General features: G+C 32.1%; 1 protein-coding gene across 1 annotated transcript in view; it reads left to right on the forward strand.

Annotated features, from left to right (window-relative positions):
* Nucleotides 1-21,141, forward strand: part of Ent2 (Equilibrative nucleoside transporter 2) — a 167,689-nt gene that overhangs the window by 17,654 nt on the left and 128,894 nt on the right. The gene's annotated exons all lie outside the window — the stretch shown is intronic.

Genomic DNA, 21,141 nt, shown 5'->3' on the forward strand with positions numbered 1-21,141 from the left:
GCAAAATTTATTTTTTACTGGCTATACAAGATTGAAAAGGGCTAAAATTCAGAATCGACTGGTGAAATCAGATTTGCAATATATTCAACCGTTTTTGCTCTACTTAAAAATGTGCTCAAAATGCGCGTCTTTAGGTGCATTGAACCACCACAAGGAGTGAAAATTTTCCAGAAAAATAATAATACCCGGAAATCAAATTTTTTAAATTAACTCTAGTATGTATATCCACTAAGCAGGGATTTTTGGGAATTTGAATGTTTTGTAGGTAAAAAAGGGTAAATTCGGTAGGATATCTTCTAAACTAATACATATACAAAAAAACTCAAAAATGCATCTTACTCCATTTTAAAAAAAATGCTGACAGGTGTTTCGTGTTTTTCGAAATATGGATCTTTTAAAGAAATTAACATAAACCAAAATTTTAAATCATATTTGGGACTTTTTGGAAATTCGAACGTAAGGTATAAAAATTGTGTTTATTTTTTCAATATAATTTTTTCTTGGGCATATTAACTCAGATTTGAATCGTTTGAGACATTTGGCAAAATGGAGTATTTTTAAATTTCACACTTGATCGAATGGTAATTTTTTAAATTATATAACTTTAAAAAGTTACAATTAGCTGATATGTATCTGAGTAAAGTTAGACTTAGGAATATTTATGTGCGAAAATGTGAGAACTGAACTTTAGGTACTTTTACGTTCTTCTAATAGTACCTTTTGTATTTTCTTTAATAATGGACCTAGAAATATGAAATTAAGTATGTACGCATCTGCTCAAAATAATAGATACACCAAAATTTATTTTTTAAAAACGAAAAAAAATAATGGTATATTGTAAAATTATAAAAAAAATTCAGTCGATTTTTATTTATAGTTAAAAGGAGAGTAAAAAACAAAAACAAAATATTTCATAATTAATAATAAATATTATAAAGTAAATTAAATTTCTTAAATTTCGAAAAATTTGGTGCTCATAATAATAGATACATTTTTAAAAATTCTTATTAAACAAAAGCTAATAAATTTTATCTTAAAAAAATTAGTTTATTATTAAAGTAAAGCTAGTATCCAGTATATCCACCTTTGTTTTGTAAAACTTTCTCCACTCTTCTGGGCATACTGGATATCAAGTTCTGACACTTCTCCAATGGAATCTCGTACCATATTTTTTGCGTTTTCTCCCATAAATCGTCTTTATTTTTGAAAACTTCCTTCGAAAGCCTTATCTTTAATTCACTCCACAAGTTTTATATTGGGTTTAAATCAGGGGATTGGCTGGGCCAGCTTAAAACAGGTACGTTATTCTCCAAGAACCAGTTTTTAACTAATCTTGAACTATGTTTTGGGTCGTTGTCCTGCTGGAATGTCCATATTAATGGCATATTTTCCGATGCATATGGAAGCCTTACGTTTTCCAATATGTCTCTATACCCACTAGCATTCATGGTATCTTCTATTCGGAATATCGGACCAACACCATTCCATGAAAAGCAACCCCAAACCATTATGTTTCCCCCGCCATGTTTTACCGTCTTTTTTGTAAATTTAACGTGGAATTCTTTTCCTTTTGGTCGGCGTACATTTCTTTGGCAGTCGTTTCCAAACAAATTTATTTTTGTTTCGTCGCTCCATAAAATATTTCTCCATTTTTTTTCGCCTTCACACCCGGACCATTGTAAGTGCTCTTTAGCAAATTCTAATCTTGTCTTGATATTTTTTTGGCGCATTAGTGGCACTTTTCTGGCAATTCTTCCCGGCAATTTAGCTTGTAAAAGACGACGACGAACTGTTTGTGGACTGATTTCGTTACATAGCTCCGCAGAAATAGCTTTCGATGATATGAAAGGGTCTTTTTTAACCATAAGGACGATCCGCCTATCTGTTTCTGGACTGGTTTTCTTTGGTCTACCGCGAGTTTCTCTTTTTTGTTTTTTAGATAAAGCATTTTGGACAAAATGTAAAGATCTTCCTATGCTCTTTGCTATTTCCCGTAATGATATTCCTTGATTTCTCATCGTTTGAACAATTTTTTTCTCATCTTCGGTACAATGATGATTTCGTCCCATTTTCTTCAAAAGAGTCCTATTTTTTATAAAATTGTTGCTAAAATTTAAATTATACTTACTGTTTCACGTAAATAGGAACAAAAAATTGCACAAAAAAAAAAATTGTATATAAACAAATTACAAATTACTGATGTGTATCTATTTTTATGAGCAAATAATTTTTTGTAATTCAAATAAATTCGTTTTTAAAAATCAACATGAAAGCAAATAGTTACCAGATTTTTGACTGACATGACATTGCCAGATAGAAATTTTAATAATATGATGTATTCTTAACGCTTGCGAGGAAATTTTCAATGTTACCGCCATTTAAATTTTTTCCAATTAGGTGTATCTATTATTTTGAGCAGATGTGTATATTAGAGTGACAGCCGATTTTTTTTTTAGATTTCAAAGAGTGCCGGGTGGAATATTGTGACACTAGGCCTAAATGTTAAGTGCTGAAAATTTGAGATAAAATCGGGCAACGATTTCTGGACGCGCATCGAGGTCAAAGTTTAGATATATGCAAAATTTTACTGTTAATATGGAATAAATAGGTGAAACTCGTTAACTTTCTGCATTGTTTTCTAGAAATGTGTAGATTTATTTATATTAATGAATATTACATTAAAATTTTTTTTTTGGAAATTAACCCTGTATCTCCTTTGGTTCAAAATGACCCAAAAACTGTATTATCGCCAAAATTAGAGAAAAATGCAAATTTTTCAGTTTTTGAAAAAATTTGCTACTAAATAAATACTTTTGCAATTGAATGCAAAAGAATCGTAATATGTACGTAATTATCGTTGTAATGAGATATAAATGACAAAATTTGATTAAAAAATTTTAAAGTTATTACAAATTCGCCAGACTATTAACGTGTTTCAGGCCACTTGAACAAAAAATTTAGGAAAAAAATTAAGATATTTCCAGAAAATTTAAAATAAAAGCTCATTTTTACTTAAAATATGTCCATATTTACTTGTATATGAGTTTTTGTCTTCGTAGGATACCGTTAACCTATACACAGGTATGGCCAAAAAAAATATTTTTTTTTAACGGCTGTTTCAAAACTCCATTTTCAAATTTTTAAAAATTTTGTTAAACAAATTTCAGATTTTTTCGATCATCACACTGGGGTTTATTGAGATCAAAATAGGGAATAAAAATATGAAAAAATTATGTCAATACCTCTTACAGTTTTTCCGTACCTGCGATTTAAATTTTGCGTTTTTCAAGAAAAACTATTTTTTTGTCCATATTTAGGCGAATGAGTCCAATTTCCTTACTGTTATAAATTTTAAGTAAAACCTATTCATAATATTATAGTCCTTAAAAATTTTTAAAAATTTGAAAATGGAGATTTGAAACAGACGTTAAAAAAATAATTTTGTTTGGCCATACCTGCGAATAGGTTAACGGTATCCTACGAAGACAAAAACTCATACACAAGTAAATATGGATATATTTTAAATAAAAATTAGATTTTATTTTAATTTTTCTCGAAATATGTTAATTTTTTTTAATAAATTTTTTGTTCAAGTGGCCTGAAACACGTTAATGGTCTGGCGAATTTGTAATAACTTTAACATTTTTTAACCAATTCTTGTCATTTATATCTCATTACAAAGATAATTACGTACAAATTTCGATTCTTTTGCATTCAATTGCAAATTTTTTCAGAATTTTGGCGATAATACAGTTTTTGGGTCATTTTGACCCAAAGGAGATGCAGGGTTAACTTCGAAAAAAAAATTTTTAATGTAATATTCATTAATATAAATAAATCTATACATTTCTAGAAAACAATGCAGAAATTTAACGAGTTTCACCTATTTATTCCATATAAATAGTAAAATTTTGCATATATCTGAACTTTGACCTCGATGCGCGTCCAGAAATCGTTGACCGATTTGGCTCAAATTTTCAGCACTTAACTTTTAGGCCTAGTGTCACAATATTCCACCCGGGACTCTTCAAAATTTTAACAACATTTTTTTTCCATACAACTGATTGTCGCTCTAATGTATATGGTTGCGAGTGATGAAGATTCCGAGGGGGAGACTTTGTGGTACTTTTTGAATACATTTTTAATAATGAAGCTTGAATCATGAAATTAGACACATATCATCCTTAATGAATAAGAATACGCCAAAAGTGTATTTAATGGTGTAAAAACTTGAATAATAAAACTAGAGTTTACGGGTTTGAGTGATTGTATGTCACTCTTTTGAATGTTAGTAAGACATTAATATATTTATTAAAATTAAAACCTTAAGAACTAAAAAGACAACTAATCTAGAAAATATGCATATGTGATAGCAGAGTACGGAAATAAACAAATCGAAACGTTTGCTATTGTTTTGTTTTGTTCTTTTCAGAGAGTAAAACAAAAACCAAACATAAACAATGAGAATGATTGTGCCATTTTGTTTTGTATTGTTTTTGCTCGTGAGCGCAAACTGTACATTAATATAAACGTACGTAGCTAGAAAAGAGTAAGAACAATATTGAAACATTCTGATAAAAAACGTTTAACAAACGTTTGGTAATTGATTTACTCATTATAATAGAGAACACAGTACAAAAAAAAAACAAAACGAATAAAAAATACGTTTCTCTATCTGTTTTGTACTCAAGTGTACGATTGTAACCATCATACAAAAATAGAAGGTAATCTCACTTTCACTTTTTGTTGCCATATTAACGTTCTGACGTTTACTGGAATTATGAAAAATCGTGCTACCATAATCATCCTTAAAATCCCTTTGTTTAAAATCAAATTTTGTATGCAAATTTTGCCTTAAAACATTGTTTAAATTTAATTTTTTTTTTATAAATACGGGTGTTAAACTAAAGAATTTCGTTTTTGAAATAATTATAAAATAAAAAAGAAAAAACTATTTGAAATAAAAAAAAAACACAAAAAGTTACTGCCTAAAGATTCAAAATTAAACATATGTTTAATTATCATAATGGAAAACGATGTAAAATATTGCATTTTTTGTTTTGCAACAAAATAAGATGAACATGTATAATATTGCTAAATCCGGCAAAGTCTGAGGTGGGACATCCCTCATAATATTCGTCTGCAAATTGGCCAAGAATACTTCTTCTGGCTCTATTTTGGCTCAAAAAATCAAGATTCGGGGAAATTCCGTTTCTCTTATTTATCGATTTTGTAAAAGTTGATTTCTTCAGACTTACGGTCAAACTCTCAGGCGGACATCGTCTCCCCTTATCCAGTAGTGGTCAAATTAATATACACTGGTGCATATTCCTATAAACGCACACTACTTTTTTTAAAAGATTGTAAAAATTAAACATGTACATTAGAGTGTCCCAAAAAATTTTTTTTTGTAATTTTGGAAGGCATACCTTATATTTTTTTATATATATAAAACTATTGTTAAATATGAAATTTTGTCTTTCTATCATGATTGCAACCCGTGCCAACTTGCGATTTAGTTTTGAGGTGCATTTACAAGGGGGAAATTCAATTTTTTCAGTTTTTGTAAAAATGTTGCCATTAAATAATTACTTTTGCAATTTAATTTAAAAGAATCGAAATTTGTACGCAATTGTCGTTATAATAAGATATAAAACACAAAAATTGGTTAACAAATGTTAAAGTTATTAAAAAATCGCCAGGCATTAACGTGTCTCATGCCACTAGAACAAGAAATGTAGAAACAAAATGAACATATTTTGAAAAATATTAAAATAAAAGCTCATTTTGACTTAAAATATATCCATATTTACTTGTATATGAGTTTTTGTCTTCTTAGGATACCATTAACTTATTCGCAGGTATGGCCAAAAAAAAATAATTTTTTTAAGGTAGTTTCAAAACTCCATTTTACTTAAAATAAAAGCTTATTTTTACTTAAAATATATCCATATTTACTTGTATATGAGTTTTTGTCTCCTTAGGATACCATTAACCTATTCGCAGGTATGACCAAAAAAAATAATTTTTTTAACGGCAGTTTCAAAACTCCATTTTAAAATTTTTAAAAATTTTGTTTAACAAATTTTAGAATTTTTTGATCATCATTTAGTGACAACATAATAGGGAATAAAAATGTGAAAAAAGTACCTACAGTTTTTCCATTTTTTAAGTAAAAGCCATTCAGAATATTATAGTCCAGGTAATTTTAAATATTTGAAATCGTGAAGGTCAAAGATAATTTTTTCAATATTTGGAATTTCTAAAGGAAAGATAGCGAAATGTTATATATTTTGTATGCCGATGTTTATGAAACTTAAGAAGAATATAACATGATGTCTAGTATTTATAATAACAGCACAAAAATTAAAATTAACCCTTAATAGCACTTGGGGCTAAAAAGACACTCAACTTTTAAAATCACGAAAAACTCATTCAATATGAATGGTGCTAACTTTAATGTTTTTCAGAGTTAAATAAACTCAATCAATCAAGTTATTTTTTAAATTTAATAAATCAAAAGTACACTAAAGGGTTAAAATCAATTTTATTATTCAAAAATCCTCAATAAAATATTAATTACGTTATTAAAGCAAAAATCAGGTATAAAAAAACTTGTTTACTTTCAAAAAGTACCGTTAAGTTGTCTCTCATTAAAAAAGTTAATTTTTGCTTTTGGATGAGAACAACAAAGATAGTATAACAAAAATACATAAACAAATTAAGTGCGTTTATAGGAATATGCACCAGTGTATGTATATTATAAAATTACAAAGCGAGGCAAACTTATGTAAAACCTTACTTATGGTGAAGGATATAATAAAACTTTTACATAATGCATTCTAAAATTTATAAAAGCTTATGTGTAATGTTTATTTCAACATGGACATAGATGTATGGATGAAGCTATATTATCTAAGAAGAATTTAAATGGTCGGTTACATGTTTCTGATTTGACAAAATCTGGTGGTTAACAAAATTTACAAAAGAAACAAATAATTTCATTAAATATGTATCTTTTAAGAATTAATATAAATTACACTATAAAATTAAACATTTCTTAAACGTTATTTCCCTTATTCCATATGTGGCATCGATTTTTTTTTTTGATTACAAAAAACAAATTTCAAATAATTCCAATAAACTTCAAAAATATTTTTGAATCATGATTGTAACGTCAAAGTTACAATCAGATATATGCAAAATTTTACATTTATATGGAATAAATAGGTGAAACTCGTTAACTTTCTGCATTGTTTTCTAGAAATATGTAGATTTATTTATATTAATGAATATAACATTAAAATTTTTTTTTGGAAATTAACCCTGTATCTCCTTTGAGTCAAAATGATCCAAAAACTGTATTATCTCCAAAATTTGAAAAAAATGAAAATTTTTCAGTTTTTGTAAAAAATTTGCTACTAAATAAATATTTTTGCAATTGAATGCAAAAGAATCGAAAAATATCCAATATCTCCTTTGAGTCAAAATGATCCAAAAACTGTATTATCTCCAAAATTTAAAAAAAAAAATGCAAATTTTTCAGTTTTTGTAAAAAAATTTCTACTAACTAAATACTTTTGCAATTGATGCAAAAGAATCGAAAAATTTTGTTAAACAAATTTCAGAATTTTTTGATCACATTGGGATTTATTGAGATAATAATAGGGAATAAAAATATGTAAAAATTATGTCAATACCTCTTACGGTTTTTCCGTAACTGCGATTTAAATTTTGCGATTTTCAATTAAAACTAATTTTTTGTTCATATTTTGGCGAATGAGCCCAATTTCTGTTATTAATTTTACGTAAAACCTGTTCAGAATATTATAGTCCGGGTAATTTTAAATATAGTCTGAAACTTCTACTAAAATCGGAAGACGTTAAATTTTCTCGGAATTTCTAATGAAAAGATAGCGAAATGTTATTTATTTTTGGGCCGATTTTGATGAAATTTAAGAAAAATATAACATGAAGTCTAGTATTTATAACAACAGCACAAAAATTTAAATCGCAGGTACGGAAAAACCAGGTACGATTTAAGGGTTATGCATTAAACACATTCAAGACAGCAGGCTACCAACTAAAATGCACACGTTTATATGAAGACGATTATTTTGACGACAGCACAGCTACACGGCCACACGACTACTCATGCCGATGTAGCCGAATTAGGTTATTTTCTATTTTTGACAATTACAAAACAGAAATAGTGTTGCTAATATAATAAAAAATGTAAATCAAATTAGTGCTTAAAAAATATATTTTTTTTTACTTAATTAAGAGAAGTTTCTGATAACCATATTGAAATAAATTAATAACAGGTACATAATTAATTATAATGCGGAGGCCTGCACTCTTCGTCACAATGTGATATAGTTGAGAATGGTCTCAGTAGGAAATATGGTAACTGCGGTGGAGATCATTCCTCTAATTATCGCGGATGCCCGGTCTACAAGGAGTTACTAAAAAGATTAAGAGAGAGGCAAAAGCTGTTGAGAGGTGAAATAGTTGAATCAACACCTACAAATTCGGTATCTACATCTAGACCACTAAGCTCTGGAGTAGATTTTTCAAATGATAAAATAAATGCGGCTCATCCAGTATCACAGGAAAATGGCCAGGGAGCTACAATTAATGCTGGAGCCAGCTCATACGCCAGTATTTTAAAAACGGGTTATCAAAAGCCAAAAGTCCCCCAAAATATGGGAGGGTTGGAAAACCTTATGCAAACACTTACTGAGAATATTTCATTTCATTTATTGTAATATTTAAAGCCACATTTGGCCAATTATACTAATACTAATATACATTCAATATCAATATTAATACTAAATATTACTAAGTTTAACAAATTCATATGCCTTAAAAAATAAATATGTATATACATTATCAAATAAATTTAAAGATATTAGAACTATGGCCCCCAGCCAAAAAAAAAAAAAGCAGTATAAAATATTTCCTCTCTTAATCAAAATATGACTTCATACAATACAAGAGCTTCTGAGAGCATAGAACCAAATGATTCAAATTCTATTAACAAGAAAATGAATTTTTTGAAGATATGTTTCTGGAATGCAAATGGTTTAAACCAGCACAAATCGGAAATTTCCCATTTTATGTTAAATAAAAGCATCGATGTGATGTTAATTTCGGAGACACATCTTACAAATAGATATAACTTTAATATATCAGGATACTCATTTTATTACACAAACCATCCGGATGGTAAGGCACATGGCGGTACCGGTATCATAATTAGAAACCGATTGAGTCACTATGCCCTAGATGCGTTTTCAAAGGATTATATGCAAGCAACATCTATTCGCCTTAAATACCCAGCTGGAGACTTAACTCTGAGCTCTATATATTGCCCACCACGTTTTTCGATGACCAATGAGAAATTTGAAGAATTCTTTATAACACTAGGAGATCGGTTTCTGGCATGTGGAGACTACAATGCCAAACATACATATTGGGGTTCGCGATTGGTAAATCCCAGAAGTAGACAGCTGTATAAAGCTCTAGTTGATCGCAAAAATTGCTTAGATTTTGTGTCTCCTGGACACCCAACTTATTGGCCAACTGATCCTAGAAAAATTCCTGATCTAATAGACTTCGCCATATGCAGAAATATTATTCGGAATGCAATATCCACAGAAATATCCTATGATCTATCTTCTGACCACTCTCCTGTAATTATTAATTATTGTGAGAGACCCAACATCCCAAGATTTCCTAAGGACTCTTTGTATTTTAAGACAAATTGGCTAAAATATAGGAAATATATCAGCAGTCATATCCACACAAATCCTAGTTTGCACTGTGAGGAAGACATAGATAGGACCGTCAATGACTTCACGTCATTGATTGTTTCGGCTCTGGAACACTCTAGGTGCCAGATCCCTCCAAAAACTAATACGCCTATTTCAAGTTCGGATATTGAAAGACTTCTTCTCGAAAAGAGAAGACTCAGAAGAGAATGGCAACATAATAGATCACCTGCTGCAAAGCAGAGGCTGTCCGCAGCAGTACGAAAACTGAAAAGAGCCCTTTATTTAGAAGAGGATCACATAAACGAAAATTATATTAAAAGTTTGACGAGTACAAAATACACAAATTTCTCTCTTTGGAAGGCAACGAGGAACATTAAGCCACCGGTAGAGGCACAAAGCGCTTTAAGAAAAGCTGACGGAACCTGGGCACGAAGTGCTATAGAAAAAGCCTCAGTATTTGCTGAACATTTAAGTGAAGTATTTCAACCCTTATTCTCCACGGCAAATGAGTTTGAACTAGAAGAACTGCCAGCGTCAACAATGGCTAATGCAGCCCAATTCGATATTAGTCCTGAGGATGTTAATAGAGTAATTAAAAATAAATTAGACTTGAAAAAATCACCGGGATTTGATTTAATAACGCCATCAATGATTAAGAACCTACCAAATGTGGCAATAATTGTGCTATCTATATTGTTTAATGCGATCTTGAAACTAGGAATTTATCCAAAAAATTGGAAAATTTATCAAATAATAATGATACCTAAACCGGGTAAAGATTTAACCCTGCCATCTTCTTATAGACCTATTAGCCTACGCTCTTGTTTGTCGAAGCTATTCGAGAAAATATTCCAGGAAAAGATAATACCTTTTTTGAATGATGGAAACATTATCCCAGTACACCAATTTGGTTTCCGTGAACATCATGGCACCATTGAACAGGTCAATCGTTTAACTGGAGAGATTAGAAAATCTTTTGAATTAAAGAAATATTGTTCTGTCGTCTTTTTAGACGTTGCTCAGGCTTTTGACAAGGTATGGCATAAGGGTCTAGTACATAAAATCAAATGTTTACTACCACTATGTACTCATAAATTGCTGGAGTCTTATTTATCGAATAGACTTTTCAGAGTAAAGTACAATGATTATGTGACGAGAGAATACAAGATTGGAGCTGGCGTTCCACAGGGAAGTGTACTAGGGCCTACGCTATATTTGATTTACATCTCCGACCTGCCTACGTGCGATAAACTAACAATTTCAACATTTGCTGATGATACCGCCATTATTAGCTCAGACGAAAACCCACTCATGGCATCTAGTCAATTACAGAATTACCTCGTACGTGTGGAGTCATGGTTGAAAAACTGGCGAATAAAGGTAAATGAGCTGAAAAGTAAACATGTTACGTTCGCTCTAAGGAGAGGAAATTGACCACCTGTCACACTCAACAACGTTAATATACCGCAGTCTGATTATGTCACCTACCTTGGTATTCATCTAGATAGACGGCTTATTTGGCGCCGGCACATAGAAACCAAGAGACTTCACATGAAGTTAAAAGCCTCTAGCTTTCATTGGTTAATCAGTGACCAATCAAAATTAAGCCTTGAATATAATGTCATCCTGTATAAGACCGTTTTAAAACCAATTTGGACATATGGAATTCAATAATGGGGAATGGCTAACAACATTGATTATTGATCTTATACAGAGGGCCCATTCTAAAATACTTAGGACCATGACGGGCGCACCATGGTACATAAGAAAGGAAAACACCCACAGAGACCTAGAAGTGACATTGGTAAAGGAAGAGTTCAAGAAAGTCCGTGAGAAATATATTGTGAAGCTGCGAAACCATCCCAATACGCTTGCAAGACAACTTGTGCAGACCCAAACCCGATCCAGGCTCCGTAGAGCTGATCTACCACCCCGCTAAGATGAGTGACAGTTTACCATTATGGCTCTCCTGCTGAAGAGCAAATAGTTTTAATTTTAGTTATAAGATTTAAATACTTATTGTAAGGTCAAAACAGACAGATTCAATAAATCAATAAAGCGTTAAAAAAAATATATATACATATATATTTTTTTTTAACGCAACAAGCAGCATCGATTTAAGCACAATGTTTGCGGCTATTATGGAAAAGATGGAAGGAATGCAAATGAAACTTCTGGAAACTATTAAAGTAAACAACGAGAAGCTTCTAGCTGAACTTCGAGTAAACAACGAGAAGCTGTTAACTGAAGTTAATGAAACTTTCAGAGTAGACAACGATAAACTTCTAACAGAACTTCAAGAATCTTCTAGAGCTACAGATAAGAAAATTCAGAAAGTGTCTGATGTTATTGACAACAGAGTGGATGGCATTGATAAAAAGGTGTCGGACTTGAATAACGTTCAATGTCAAGAAGTGGCAGTTGTAGAGGCTTTAAATGAGAAACAATGTTATAACTGTGGTGAAATTGGTCATATTCAGCGAAACTGTAGAGCACCAAGAAAGCGAACCAGATATGTTTCACCGCTAAGAAACAACCAGCAGTCGTATCAAGAAGCATTACAAGAACCACTTTTAAAAAGAGCTAGCACTGAGGGAGAGGATTTGGTATGGGCCCGTGAGGAAGTGGAGGATTATGGTTTGTTGGTGTTGGAACCAGCGGATGTGAGAAGTGGCCATGTAACAATGGAGGCTCTCGTTGAACAGTGCAACGACGGAATGGTTCCTGTTGGAGTGCTTGATCTGTCCCGCAGAGAAAAGATCACCAGGCCGGGTTCCAAGATGGGTGAAGGTGCTTCAGCAGAAAAAGAAATGCATGAACTCGTTCGGAGACGAATTAAAATTACAAATGACCAAGTGAAAACCAGATATAGCTCACAACGTAATAAGGGTTTGTCATCCAAATTAATGAATCACTGCAAAGGACCACATAGGGTAATTAAGAAATTGGACGACATGGTTTATAGAATACGGAAATGTGGAAGACCGATATCGGAAATTAAAGTTTAACATCTGAAACGACTAGCTGCATATGGGAGAAGTGAATCTATGCCTATTCGGGACGAACAGGCTTAAGCGGGGGGCAGTGTTACGAAATTGTACTTGAATTCAAATATAACGATTTTAACGGCTGATTTAAAAGTACCATAATGCTTTCAAGTAACAGTGCTGTAAAACTGTAACATATCTGTGGGTATTGTTAAATAAAAGCTTTCAGTTGATTTGATTGTAAGTTGGCAACGCTGTATTCGAGTTCGAATAATCAGTTAAAGAACATTGTAGAAAGTACACCACAGATGGCGTATGATCTAGAATATTCGAACTTTGACAGTTAAAGAGCTTTCTAGATGGTAATGCAGTGTTATAAATAGTGGCAGAGGTTGCAGTCGTTAGTGAGTTGATCAGAGACGCTTTTCGAAGAAACATCATCTAAGTGCCTTAAAGTGTGTTGTGTTTGTTTCAAGTAAATTCGTGTACATTATAAATTGTGTCTGTAATTCTGAGAATTTATAAACGTGTATAAAAAAAACATTGTGTGGCTATTTAATTCTGTTGTTGTTGTACATTTTAAAGAAATAAAGAGTTGTTACAATTTTCAAACTACTAAACGGCTTTTATTTGCAATCAAAAGTATCCGGTTTATTTAAAGGAAATAAACCAGCGTTTTGAAAAGGTTAAAACGTAACAATATGTTCTTCAGGATTCCATACAAGCATTCCACTTCAATAACGACCAAGCAACTATATTCACAGTAGTTATTTACTACATGAAAGAAGAAAACCTGGAACACAAAAGTATGGCAATCATATCCGACGATTTAAAACATGACACCGTTGCAGTTTATGAGTACCAGAAGATAATACTAAATTATCTAAAGTCAAAATTTACAGTAGAAAAGGTATACTACGTTTCGGACGGAGCTCGTCAACATTTTAAAAATCTTCGCAAATCTTACAGCTCGTGAAAAAGATTTTGGAATGCCAGCTGAGTGGCATTTTCATCCTACTGCTCATGGTAAAGGAGCATGTGATGGTATTGGAGCAAACCTCAAAAGAAATGCAGCGAAGTATAGCCTCCAGTGCTCTCATCAAGATCGCATCTTAGATGCGACTGCTTTATTCCATTGGGCAAAGAATTATTGTAAAGAAACTAAAATAGTTTTTAGTAGCAAAGAGGATCATGAGGAAACATTGAAAACACTAAAGAGCAGATTCGATGCTGCGGTAACAATCGATGGCACTGCTCAATACCATGCTTTCATACCGCTTGTCGATGGAAGACTCAAATTAAAAAAGTTTTCTGCATCTACTCAATGCGATTTCTTTCCAAAGCCAAAAAAGAAGCCAGCAGCGAAATCAGTAGCTGAATCTAATAACGCCAAGAAAGGATTGACAAAAAAAAGCAGCTAATAAAGGTGACAAATAAGGAGGATAAAAGTATGGATATTTGAAAATTTAAAAACTTCATAAATTAAGTGTAAAAATAGTTATTATATAAATTGATCTATTGTGATTAAGATTAAATTTTACTAAATTATTCATCTTTTTATTATTATTATTATATATTAAATTAATTATTATTACAAATAAATAACAAAATTAAATTATTCAACATTTCCATAGAAAAAAAGTGATTTTTATTCCTGAGGTTAACATATTATGGGTATTACAGTATCGAGGCTATGAAATTTTAGTTGTGTATGTTACATACCATCGGAAAGGCTAATGTGTCTAGTTTCTCTGCGTAAGTTTAATTTTAAAGGTTTACACACAAATATGAAAAAAATTAAAATAGTGCAAATTTAAAAACCTTTGTCTTGAGTTACAAAACATTTATTTTGATAGATATCCCACTCGCATCCCACTAAGCGACCAAAAAGGTTTTAAAGGAAAAGACCTAAGCTTTCTTTTGAGAAAAAAAAAATTAATAAAAAAAGAGTCCATTTTGGAAAAACAAAGTCAAAAAGTTTTTGATTTTTCAAAAAAAAGTAAAAAATTGTATGTCTTGAGTTACAAAACATTTTTTTTATAGATATCCCACTCGCATCCCACTAAGCGACAAAAAGGGTGTTAAAGGAAAACACATAAGCTTTCTTCTGAGCAAAAAAAAAATTAAAAAATGGGTCCATTTTTTTAAAAAAAGTCAACAAAGTTTTTGATTTTGCAAAAAAATTCAAAAATTTTAAATCTTGAGTTACAAAATATTTTTTTGATAGATATCCCACTCGCATCCCACTAAGCGACCATATAGGTCGCTTAGGAAAAGACCTAAGCTTTCTTAAAAAAATAAAAAAAAAAAATAAAAAGGACCCATTTTGAAAAAAAAAGTCAAAAATATTTTTGATTTAAAAAAAAATAATCAAAAATATTTTATTAAATTTTTTTAATTTTTTTTTCGAAAGATTGCATAAATAGCTATCTAAACTATTTGGGACACATTTTGCTAAGAACAATAGGTAATAAGTTATATGGATAAAAAAAAACACCTGTTTGGCCAAAATGTCAAATTTTTACCTCCTATAACTCAGAGAGTTCTTGACCGATCTTGTTGAAAAATGGTGTCCGAATTACTATCCAATAGAACTAACATTGGTGCAAATTTCATCGCGATCGGAAGACATCGATTTCAAAAGTTGGTTCACTTGACGTGAAATGCCCCATGTATATATTTTTAATCAAAATAATTGTTTCAATCTTAATTACATCGGAATTATGTACGGTTATTTTTATTAAAGTGGTACCACTGAATTATAAATCAGCTGTTTACTTTGTAGCTGTCGTCTTTAAAATAATGCAGTAGTTGCCACACGACTACAACTGCAGCCAGCAGAATTTGTGTTCGTGTAGTCGTGTAGCCTGTTGTCTTGAATGTGTTTAATTCATTAACGACTTCCGATTTTAGTAAAAGTTTCAGATTATATTTAAAATTACCCGGACTATAATATTCTGAACAGGTTTTACTTAAAATTAATAACAGTAAGGAAATTGGGCTCATTCGCCAAAATATGGACAAAAAATTAGTTTTTCTTGCAAATCGCAAAATTTAAATCGCAGGTACGGAAAACCGTAAGAGGTATTGACGTAATTTTTTCATATTTTTATTCCCTATTATGATCTCAATAAACCCCAGTGTGATGATCGAAAAAATCTGAAATTTGTTTACAAAATTTTTAAAAATTTGAAAATGGAGTTTTTAAACTGCCGTTAAAAAATTTAATTTTTTTGGTCATACCTGCGAATGGGTTAACGGTATCTTACGAAGACAAAAACTCATAAACAAGTAAATACGGATATATTTTAAATAAAAATTCGATTTTATTTTAATTTTTCTCCAAATATGTTAATTTTTTTTCCTAAATTTCTTGTTCAAGTGACATGAGACACGTTAATGGTCTGTCGAATTTTTAATAACTTTAACATTTTTTAACCAAATTTTGTCATTTATATCTCATTACAACTATAATTACGTACACATTTCGATTATTTTGCATTCAATTGGAAAAGTATTTAGTTAATGGCAAATTTTTTACAAAAACTGAAAAATTATCATTTTTTCAAATTTTGAAGATAATACAGTTTTTGGGTCATTTTGACTCAAAGGAGATACAGGGTTAATTTCAAAAAAAAAAAATTAATTTAATATTCATTAATATAAATAAATCTACATATTTCTAGAAAACAATGCAGAAAGTTAACGAGTTTCACCTATTTATTCCATATAAATAGTAATATTTTGCATGTATCTGAACTTTGACCTCGATGCGCGTCCAGAAATCATTGTCCGATTTGGCTCAAATTTTCAGCACTTAATTTTTAGGCCTAGTGTCACAATAAAATAAAAAAAAATCGGCTGTCACTCTAATACGCATGTGTAACAAAGAACATATTGTTACGAAATTGTACTTGAATTCAAATATAACGATTTTAACGGCTGATTTAAAAGTAGCCTAATGCTTTCAAATAACAGTGCTGTAATAGCAAACTGTAACATATCTGTGGGCATTATTAACATTGAATAAAAGCTTTCAGTTGACCATTGCTTGTAAGTTGGCAACGCTGTTTGCTGCAACCGTATATTCGAATTCCAATATTCAGTTAAAGAACATTGTAGAAAGTACATCACAGATGGCGTATGTATTAGAAATCTCTAGACAGTTAAAGATAAATCTAGAGTGCAGATGGCAGTGTTATAAATAGTGGCAGAGGTTGCAGTCGTTAGTCAGTTTATCAGAGACGCTTTTCGAATAAACATTGTAACGACGGAATTTCTCCTCAACATTGTCCAGGGTCGTTATTAGAATTTATTAAAAATAATAACACAGTATATTTTTTTTCATACTACGTTATAAACTTTTATTTAAACAAAATACATTATTTTATCTAAAACCGTACGCGGGGTGGGGAAACAACACTAATTGATCCATTTAGCAAAAAGGCAGGGCATACAAACTCTACCCAATTGTTAGGTAATAGTCAAACAAACATATTACCTAGCGATCAGCCCAAAACCAACTGATCTTGTTCTGTGGTTTGTGCCTGCCTTTTATACACATAGTACAATTACACAGCCACACACATACATACACACTGTTGACTACTAGTACTGTTTTATACAACTCTGTTGGTAGAGTATAATTAATAATTAATACATCGACACATAGATGGCGTAACAAATAAATTTAAATTAACGGATAATTAAATTGTAATTTTAAATTGTATTTTAGCAAAAGAGAAGATAATAAAATAAAATAAGACTAAAATAATTAAATGTGTGGGCCAAAATAAATGTGTGACTTTGCGTCCTCACATTCGGTTGGGTTGGATTTGTAGCCGGTACACGCTATGGTCATCAAAATCCGATGTATCTATGGCTGCGTTGATGAATCTTGTTTCGAATTGGGCCGTCTATGGTAAGCCCCGATGTACGTCGTGGTAAAATATAAATTATTGTTTTCGTGCGTTATATTTATAGTTGTTGTTTGCTGATTAGTGTCTGGCACAATGATGGTTTGTCGGACTGTGCACCGAAGAAATCTCTGTGTCCGTGGCACGTATGGTACATTTCTAGAGATAGAGGGTTGATAATAACATAGCTTCTTCTCAAATTCTCGCGAGTTGGTTGGAATTTCTTCAGCTTTCGAAAGCTGATGTTGACGGACCGATACTTGTTCTCCTATTTGCGGCTTCCATATACGACGTCTCAAGTTATAATGCCGTTTTTGATCCTGTGAAGCCTAGGCTAGATTACTTCTTACTATCCGAAAAATTTCCTTTAGTTGTACTGATCTCTCCTTTGGGTTTAGTGTTGGTGCTCCTGTGCCTATGGTTACTGTATCGTATAGTGTACTTGGTAACCGAGGTTCTCGACCTTGTACAATGTATGCAGGTGAATAACCGGTTTATTCAGAACAGCTTGCATTTATGGCTAAGGTGATTTCAGGAAGAAGTTCATCCCAAATGGTGTGTTTGTTCTTCGATAGCTGCGATATCATCGTTTTTATCGTTCTGTTGACGCGTTCCGTAGGATTTTGTTGTGGTGTGTAGTGTGCCGTTAATTGTTGCGTTACACCAATTTCTTCCAAGTATTTCTGAAACGCTCTACTCGTGAATTGTGAGCCATTATCCGTGATAGCTATTTTGGGAACTCCGAATCTAGATAATACACGTTCTCTGAATGCTTTTATTAGGTTTTCCGATGTTGCTTTCCGTAGGGGTATGATTTCCGTCCATTTTGAAAATCGATCGATGATAACGAGTAACATGGTATTTCCATGTTTAGTACGTGGTAATGGTCCAACAAAATCGAGACAAATGGTAGTCCATGGTTCCTCTGGTATTCTGACTAACATTTCTCCTGCTGGCTTTTGTTGGCTGATTTTATATTTTTGACACGATGAACATTTTCTCACATAACGACTGATGTCTCTGAATAGGCCTGGCCAATAGTAACGATTACAAACGCGATTTATTGTTTTCCGGATGCCGAGGTGGCCGGCTGTTGCGTCGTCATGATTTTCCTTCAAGACACGTTCTCTGAGATTCGTTCCCACACAAAGTTTCCATGGATGGCAATCTTCATCACATTGGTTTCTTGGAAAATGTCTGTAAAGAGAATTGTTTATGATTAAATAATCGGAGTATTTTTCGGGATTCTCTTTGACATCTTTAAATTTTCGCTTCAACCACGGGCATTCTGTTGTCTGTTCACTGGTTACCATACGTTGAAAAATGTCTAAAGGTTGTCGAGATAAAGCATCGGCAACCACATTTTGAGATCCTTTTCTATACTGGATTGTGAACTGGTATTGCTGGAGTTCTAAAGCCCAGCGGTCTGGTCTGCCTGTTGGTGATTCAATCGAATTTAACCATTTTAACGACAAATGGTCGGTGATTACAACAAATGTATATCCTTCCAAATACATTTTCATTTTACGTATTCCCCATACGATGGCGAGGCATTCCTTCTCTGTAGTTGTATAGTTTTTCTCCGCTTGATTTAAGTGACGACTTGCGTAGGCAATTACTCGTTCCGACCCGTCTATCTCCTGGGTGAGCACTGCTCCAAGTCCGTAATCGCTGGCATCGGTTTGTAGTTGAAACGTTTTCGAAAAATCTGGGCAAGCTAATATAGGGGATTCGGTGGGTTTGCATTTCAAGTCTCCGAATGCTTTTTGTTGTTCCGAACCCCACTTAAAATGTCTTCCCTTTTTCAATAAAAATGTTAATGGTTGTGAAATTTTTGCGAAGTCTGGAACAAAGCGTCTGTACCAGGAGGTGATTCACAGAAATCTTCGTACATCCTTCACATTTTTCGGGGTTGGTATTTTGATGATAGCTGCAATTTTGTCGGAATCGGTTTCGATACCTTCTCCGCACACGACATGACCAAGGTATTTAATTTCCCTTTTGAAGAACTCACATTTTTCGGAATTTACTACCAATTTTGATCTTCTTAATCGATGAAATACTTCTTTTAGCTGTTGAATATGTTGGTTAAAGGTACGACTCGTAACGATGATGTCGTCCAAATACGCGAATGCATGAGGTTCCATCTCTGCTCCAATAACGTAATCAAGGGTTCGTTGAAATGTGGCTGGCGCTGAATGTAGTCCGAATGGCATCACTCTCCATTGGTATAGACCACGGCCAGGTACGATGAATGCTGTATATTTTCTGCTCTTTTCAGCCATTGGTATCTGCCAATAACCGTTTTCCAAGTCGATACAGCTGATGTATTTTGCTTCTCTTAATCGGCCCAGAATATGATTAATACGCGGTAGAGGGTAAGCATCGGTGATGGAACGATTATTAAGTTGACGAAAATCCATACAAAGTCTCATGAGCCATTCTTCTTTTTGGCTAGCGTTATGGGAAGCTATATGGACTGGTAGAGGGTTCTATATATCCTTTTGCGAGTAATTTATTGATTTCCGTATCACTGTTTGACTGCATCGCCGGGTTGCGATTTGAGTATCTTATTTTTATGGGACGGTCATCCTTCATGACTATCTTATGCTCCGTTAGATTCGTAGGGCCGTGAATATCTCTAAATTTCTGCAATTCCTCTTCGATAAATGCATTAAATGTTTCTTGATTTTCTGCGTCTTTGTCATTATTAGTAGTCCTGTCTGTCATTGAAATGGATACACTTACCGGATTAGGTACAACTTGTGGTTCATCATGTTGGGTATGTGTTCCAGGTCAATGGTAGCGTTTATGGTTTTTACTCCAATTTTAATAATTACACTTAGAGCCAGTTTTTGACTTCGTATTTAAATATGAATTATATTTAAGTTCTATTTAAATACGAAAATGAGTTTCTCAGTGCTTTTTTAAATGATACTTAAATGGCCAACGTTGGTCATTTAAATTCTATTTAAGTTTCATAAACTACCATATGTTTTTGACAGCTGACTTTTGTTGTTTGGTTTTTCTTTCACTCTATTGTAGTAAAAAAAAAACCAAACAACAGCGTCTTGCTAAAAAAAAGCGTCTTGCAAAAACTACAATTCCGATGCGGGGCAATTGGAGCTTCTTTTGTGCATTTTCCTACCAATAATTTTATTGTTTAATAAACTTTTATTTCTTATTGGGCAAAATGTATCAATTTTTGTTTTGGTTGAACAGCTGTTTTAAGCAAAACTATCGATAAATTGTTGATATTTAGTAGTGCTACCATACTTTTATCTTATTTAAATAAGACAAATTATGTAGCACTGAAAAACTCAAACTATATTTAAATACAACTTAATTTTAAGTAAAAATTAACTAAATACGTATTTAAATGACAAGTCAAAAACTGGGCATTATTATTATCACATTACACTTATTATTATCACATCGCATTTTCTAGAATTTCTTCATTCC

This window comes from Calliphora vicina, chromosome 1 (assembly GCF_958450345.1).
Source record: "Calliphora vicina chromosome 1, idCalVici1.1, whole genome shotgun sequence".
Lineage (NCBI taxonomy): Eukaryota > Metazoa > Arthropoda > Insecta > Diptera > Calliphoridae > Calliphora > Calliphora vicina.